Below are 6,268 nucleotides of genomic sequence, written 5' to 3'. Positions count from 1 at the left end.
ATGCTGTGATTTGTATTTAGACACACATAGCACTGGATGTGTGACGCTAACATGAAATCATCAGATTAGATTTTTACAGTTAATGACGCGGTGCCAGTATCAGAAAGCTGGATCTCCACCAGAGGTCATGGGTCTTCCAGCAGGACAATTACCCGAACACACTTCAGAAAGCACGGTTCTGAGTTCCAGTTCAGCAATGAGTCAGATCTGAATCCCATAGATCACCTGTGAAAAGATCTCAAAACAGCTGACCTGGAGCAGTCTGCAAAACAAGAGGGTCCAAAAAATCCAGTAGACAGGCGTTACAGAAAGCCATTGATTGACCATTGAAGTTTTTCAAAGGGGGTGCTAATTTGGTCAATGCATTTTTGGGTTCTGTGTGGAATTATATCAGATTTGACTTTTCTAACTAACAAACAGAAATAATAAATAAACATAGTACCACAACATTTTTCCTGAGAGAAGGAGTTGCAGTTTTCTATACATAATAATATGGGGTGCAATATTTTTGACCAAAAAAAAAAAAACAAAGAACAACATGCACACAAAAATTACTGAAAAAATCCAAGTTGCAGAAAAAAAGAGCAGAATAACTGATTTACTAAACTGGTGTCAAAAAACCACTCAAGAATAAGAGATGAGAGCTTGTATTCATTCATCTCATTCATTGGTTGAATCAAAGTGAGGAAAAAAAAACAAAAAAACATCACAGATTACAAAACGTTGGTTGGACAGCGTGCTCAAATACTAACAAAGGCACTTGTGAGTCAGTTCCCTGAGAGAAGAGAGATCTGAGAAGCAGCAGAGTCGTCAAACAACACAAAACTGTTTACATTCAAACATTTCTGCTCGTGTTGTTCTTTCGCATCTTTGACTAGATTTTAAAAATGGCAACAATACTGGCGTTCTCCTTTTAAAGATGTTCATCTGTGTTATGTTAATTTATGGAAACCCATTTCTACCACGACATAAAAGTCATGCTTCAGTAAATCATCAAAACAGTCAAAATTTAGACATAAATCATATTTATGAGATGAAAGTCAGAATTATGACATACCAATAAACATTTATGTTAAATTAAAAAACTAAATCATATTGAGTCCTATTATGTAAATTATTATTTTTTTGCCTGTTCTGACTTGATATCGCCAATTTTGGCAGTATGTCATAATTTAAGTCATGTCTTACCCTATCAGTTACAACCTGCATGTCATCATTTCCTCTTTTTCCTAAAATTATAACTTACTTTATCGTGACTACATTTTCACCTCAATTTTAACATTTTTGACTTTACCTCAAAATCAGGATTATGCATATTTTACGTAGTACCATACTATATTTTGATGTTTTACTCACAGTTATGACTTTCAACCCAGTTTACACGTAATTAAACATGTTACCTCGTAGGTTTGTCGGTTTAACTTTGCGTTTTATAATTCCACTTTTTTTCCTGCGTGTGTGACATCGTAACATTGACATTTTATCTTTTATCAATTTGGACTTGCATATATCTTATTTCCAGTAACTGATTATTTATGGTAATTCTAAATTAAAATTTTTTTTTTTATCCTGCGTGATGGAAATGGGCAACAAAACATGGTTTCCTCAATATAGCAATCAAAGAGAAGTAAAAAGTCCTGGACTGATTGTCACGTGGCAGCTGTAGAGTTCGGTGCTGATTTTATGGATCAAATTAATCGTCGCATGGAAAGATTGAAGGGTTCGTGTGCTCGGCGAGAAATCCCGCATGATCCTCAGGGTGGAAGAGCTGCGGCTGCATCAGGGACGAAGCTGAAGTTGTATTTGGGAGGAAGACCCTGATGGGGCGTGCTGTTGAACGCCTCCCAGGAGAAGACGGAAGCCCTCCGTCTGTAGTCGGCCCGTTCACCGCCTCGGCCGTGAACTCCTCCGCCATGTGCAGATCCGTCACCTGAGCGACAACACAGCGTCAGCAGAGCAGAGGACGCGCTCTGATTGGTTAATGACAGGCAGTCAGCTGACCTTGGTGTCGTAACATCCTCCAGGACTGGCTCGGTGCTGCTGCAGGTCGTTCACGGCAGCAGACGGACTTACACGAATTAGCCCTGCGAGTACGGGTCGCTCTTATAATCTGAGCACAGATTGAGATGATGATGATTGACAGCTGCTGACGCCACACACGGCTTTACTGAGAGATGTTTAAAGGACAAATTTCTAAAAGAAACTTGAGTCATAAGTTATTATGTTTTAATTGGAGCACATGAAACATACATGTGTGTGTGTGTGTGAGAGTATGTGTGTCTCTGTGTGTGAGAGTATGTGTGTGTGTGTGTGTGAGAGTATGTGTGTCTCTGTGTGTGAGTATGTGTGTATGATTGTGTGTACACGAAAAAAGAAATGCAAATGGAAAATACTTTAAAAGAATATACTATGCTAAAAATAAAAAAAGGTTGAAAATTCCAGACATAAACCAATTCAAATAATAAAAAAAACAAACCCACAACACTATATAATATATTTGTGTGTGTGTGTGCCTTAAATAAATAAAATAAATCTTAAGATTTAAATGAATCTTAAATCAAGTGTCCAGCTGCATTAAAAGGTTTAGAACTTAGTCATCTAATTTCTTTTATTATAAATCTAGTTACCTAAAGAAGTGAAGCCTAGAGGTGATTTCATTAGAAGATGCTGTGACTCGTTTACCGTTGTATCTCATGATGTGTTTGAGGGAGTTCAGGTCGCTGACGGACGACTGGTCAGCGCGGAAGATCTTAGCGCGAGGGCAAAGGTCGTATGAGAACTCCTCGCGCACTGCTTCCACATCTCCTCAGATCCGCTCAGATCGTAGATCTTGCGGTGGAACGGCACATTGTAGGACGGACCAGTAACCTGTACACACACACACACACACACACACAAGATGTACAACATGTCCGGGTTTCATTCAGCCCCAAAGTCACAAAGAAGTGAAAGTGACCTCTGCGCAGCGCCTGCGCCTGATCCGAATACTCCACCAGCCCGGGATCTGCTCCACCACCGTCAGAGCTCCGTCCTCCAGACTGCTGCCCAGATTCACTTTACTCGTGTCCACAACCATGTACTGGTTATTGTACGTCCCTGAGCGAGGATCAGACGGAAAACACAATGAGACATGGGCGGACCAGTAGCTTCTGTAAAGGAGTGAATGATGATTTCTGACCAGAGTTGTATCTGGAGAAGGTTTTGGCCCACTGCTCTCCGCCGTCTTTGCCAGCCCGTGTGTGCCAGTGAGAACCTCTGCCAGGAGAACAGGCTGGCAGGAGAGATGAAGGAGTACAGAGGTGTTGAAGACGTTATTGGTGGTCTGAGTCATCATCAGGCCGCTGCCCAGCAGATAGAAATCATCCAGAGACACCAGGAAACCTGAAAACACAGACATCAGACATTCATATATTGCACAAACCACGCACTGCATGATGCACGAATTCAACTTAAAAACAAACAAAAAATGAGCCCTTACAACGAGAGAGTGTAGTGAGTGAATGAGAGCAAGAGAAAATGAGTGAGTGAGTGAATGAGAGAGAGAGAGTGTGAATGAATGGGTGAGTGAGAGAGAGAATTGGAGAGTGAGAAGAGGAGAGAGAGTGAAAGAGTGAGTGAGAGAGAGAGAGAGAGTGAGAGTGAGAGAGAGAGAGAGTGAGAGAGAGTGAGAGAAAGAGTGAGAGAGAGAAGAGTGAGAGAGTGAGAGAGAGAGTGAGTGAGAGAGAGAGAGAGAGAGAGAGTGAGAAGAGTGAGAGAGAAGAGTGAGAGAGAGTGAGAGAGAAGAGAGGAGGAATGAGTGAATGAGAGAGAGAGAGTGAATGAATGGGTGAAAGAGAGATAATTGGAGTGAGTGAATGCGTGAAAGAGTGAGAAAGAAGTGAGAGAGAGTGAATGGGTGAGTGAGAGTGAGAGAGTGAAAGAGTGAGAGAGAGAGTGAGTGAGTGAAGAGAGAGGAGAGAGAGAGCAGAGTGAAAGAGTGAGAGAAAGAGAGAGTGAGGAAAGAGTAGAGAAAGAAAGAGGCAGGAAGAGTGAGTGAGAGTGAGAGAGAAAGAGTGGAATAAAGTGAGAGAGTGAAAGGAAAGAGTGAATGAATGAGAGTGAGTACCAGGTAGCTGCTGAAGGACAGAGTCCCGGTGGCCGTGTGTGGTTCACTCAGTCTGGAAGTCCCAGTGTTTGTAGATGCGCATGGTGGCAGCGTATGTGTACCAGCTGGGTGAGCCGAACAACAGGTTCTCAAAGCCAGGCAACATCTGAAACACAGAGCAGTTGAGAAGCAGCACACACGCTCTCCTGGCGTCAGTCTCCATGATGTCTGATACCTTTATGGCGCAGAGCAGTGGCCCATCGGAGGAGCTTTATACGCTTCAAGCTGGGCGTCCGTGAGGAACCAGCGCCGGGGATCAGATCCAGCAGATCACCGACGCGTTCAGGAACTGGAAGGCAAACTGAGACAGAGGCTGCAGAGAGAGACGAGAAGACACACCAGCTAACTAACCTTGCTTTTAACCTTTTGATGTAATAAGATGATTAAAAAAATATTCTTTAGCTAAATAAATAGTAATGAAAATGGATGATAAAATTTTTCTATAAATGGAAAAATTAAAAGGAACAATTTTATTTTTAAATTTATTTTATTTTTAAATTAATTTGTAAAGTAGGAAATAGGAAAAATAACAGAAAAGCAACCTGATAAAACAGAAAAGGTAAGGAAAGTAAGCAGCTGTCCCGCTCTGCTCTCACCGCCCTCCCGTGTTGTTTGGCCCAGTCGGTGACTCCGGCCTGCAGCCCGTCCAGCTGAGCCAGGATCAGGCCCGTGTGAATCCACAGAGGATCAGACGAGTTACTCTTCACCTGAGCCCGGGACCAGTCGTCCTGCTTCCTGAGACACACACACAGTCAACACGTCAGTCCGAACACGATAACACACACACACAAGCACACACACACACACACACACACACACACACACACACACACACACACACACACACACACACACACACACACACACACACACACAGAGGAGCGTCACTCACGCCATGAAGCGTTTGACAGCCAGCAGTGTTTTGGGATTCTCGATCAGCTGCGGGTACATGTTGGTGTAATGATCAAAAATCTGCCTGAAACACACACCAGTCATTATTATTAGTCGCTCGTTACAGAAACACATAATAAACTGACATTCCACATCACACATCTGGATGAGAGCAGTTTTGTTTAAATACCACCATTTTATATTGTAAGCTATATAATTTTACACCATTGACATTTAATATTAGTCACATACATTAGAATTTAAACTCAATTTTCAGTCATTATATATATATATATATATATATATATATATATATATATATATATATATATATATATATATATATATATATATATATATATATATATATATATATATAAACAATGATGAAAAAAATGATGATGTTGCAGGAAATTATTTCGTAATAAAAATGAAGCAGCGTCTGTGTTTCACGGCGTCTGAATGAAGGTCGGCGGTCTGAGAAGATGAGGGCGCTCACAAAGTTGCTGCATGATGTCTCCGTGTTCATCAAAAGGTACATTTGCTTTTGAAAAGTTGTTTTTGGACATTTCAGCCAAGGTGACATGAATGCGGAAACTTTTGTTATGAATCTACTCGTAAGTTTTCTAACAGAGAAGCCTGTTTCACAGTGTTTTATATGAAGAACTGGAAAGCTATTGTTATACTATTCAAAGAAGCACTAATAGAAAGGTGATCAAAACTGTCCGGCTGCGCTCGGAGTGATCCGAAGGCCTTGATTGCGTGTTTAATTTAGATTTTTACTCAATCCCTGTTCTTTGTGTTTTGTATTGTCTATTGTATTATTTTAATTTAAAAAATCCAATTAAAAAAAAAAAAGAGAGGATGAGGATGACTTCCGGAGACTCACGGCGCCGTCAGGAAACCCTCCAGATATCCGGCCAGGAACATGGTGACGTCATCGCGCTGCGCCGCGCGCCCGCGTCCCGCGCGGATCTCGAGCACGCCCCATCCCGTCGACCACAGCGTGTCGTTATAGTAACCGTACGCGTCGCCCTGCGGGTCCAGGACGCCCTCCTTCAGCACCACGGCCTTGTGGGTCGAGTCCCAGTACGCCGTGGCCTTCAGCAGCTCTGGAGCGAACACACACACACACACACACACACACACACGTGACTCACGAGGGCGCCCGCGACTTCCTCAAAACACCTCCGAAATAATGCCGTTTCAATCAGAAGAGGAACTCTGCAGGAT

The 6,268-nt window shown here is 42.2% G+C and overlaps 1 pseudogene; it reads right to left on the bottom strand.

Moving 5' to 3' along the window:
* Window positions 1–1,754: 1,754 nt before the first annotated feature.
* Window positions 1,755–6,268, bottom strand: part of LOC122332926 — a 5,428-nt pseudogene continuing 914 nt past the window's right edge.

This window comes from Puntigrus tetrazona, chromosome 3 (genome assembly GCF_018831695.1).
Source record: "Puntigrus tetrazona isolate hp1 chromosome 3, ASM1883169v1, whole genome shotgun sequence".
NCBI classification, from domain to species: domain Eukaryota; kingdom Metazoa; phylum Chordata; class Actinopteri; order Cypriniformes; family Cyprinidae; genus Puntigrus; species Puntigrus tetrazona.
The sequence above is the reverse complement of the archived record's forward strand: the minus strand, read 5'-3'. Positions and strand labels throughout refer to the sequence as shown.